At 29.6% G+C, this 473-nt stretch overlaps 1 protein-coding gene across 1 annotated transcript in view; it reads left to right on the plus strand.

Moving 5' to 3' along the window:
* Window positions 1–473, plus strand: part of LOC107676694 (multiple PDZ domain protein-like) — a gene marked incomplete at its 3' end in the record, with an annotated part of 15,595 nt that overhangs the window by 3,043 nt on the left and 12,079 nt on the right. The gene's annotated exons all lie outside the window — the stretch shown is intronic.

Genomic DNA, 473 nt, shown 5'->3' on the forward strand with positions numbered 1-473 from the left:
GAAACATTTCTGATTATTATCAATGTTGAAAACAGTTGTGCTGCCCAATATTTTTGTGGAAACTTATTATACACTACCGTTCAGCAGTTCTGAGTAAAAAAATTAAAAGAAAGAAATAGTTTTATTCATCAAGGATGCATAAAATTCGTCAAAAGTGACAGTAAAACATTTATAATTTCTGTTTACAATAAATGCTGTTCTTTTTAACTTTTTATTCATCAAAGAATCCTGAATACAAACAAAATGTTTCCACAAAAATATTGGGCAGCACGACTGTTTTCAACAGTTTTCATCATAATTCATAATGGGAAATGTTATGAAAAAATCATTCTATTCATGGAAAATAAGGGAACTATTCTATTACATTTTTTTGGAATGTTATGCCACTTGAATGACAAATATTTTGTTGAAAGTGGTATAAAAGTTCTGTTTCATGTCTCCTAAGCACCAAGGGATGGCTTAGCCTGTGCATA

Source organism: Sinocyclocheilus anshuiensis, unplaced genomic scaffold (assembly GCF_001515605.1).
Source record: "Sinocyclocheilus anshuiensis isolate Anshui unplaced genomic scaffold, SAMN03320099.WGS_v1.1 scaffold2539, whole genome shotgun sequence".
Classification (NCBI taxonomy): Eukaryota; Metazoa; Chordata; class Actinopteri; order Cypriniformes; family Cyprinidae; genus Sinocyclocheilus; species Sinocyclocheilus anshuiensis.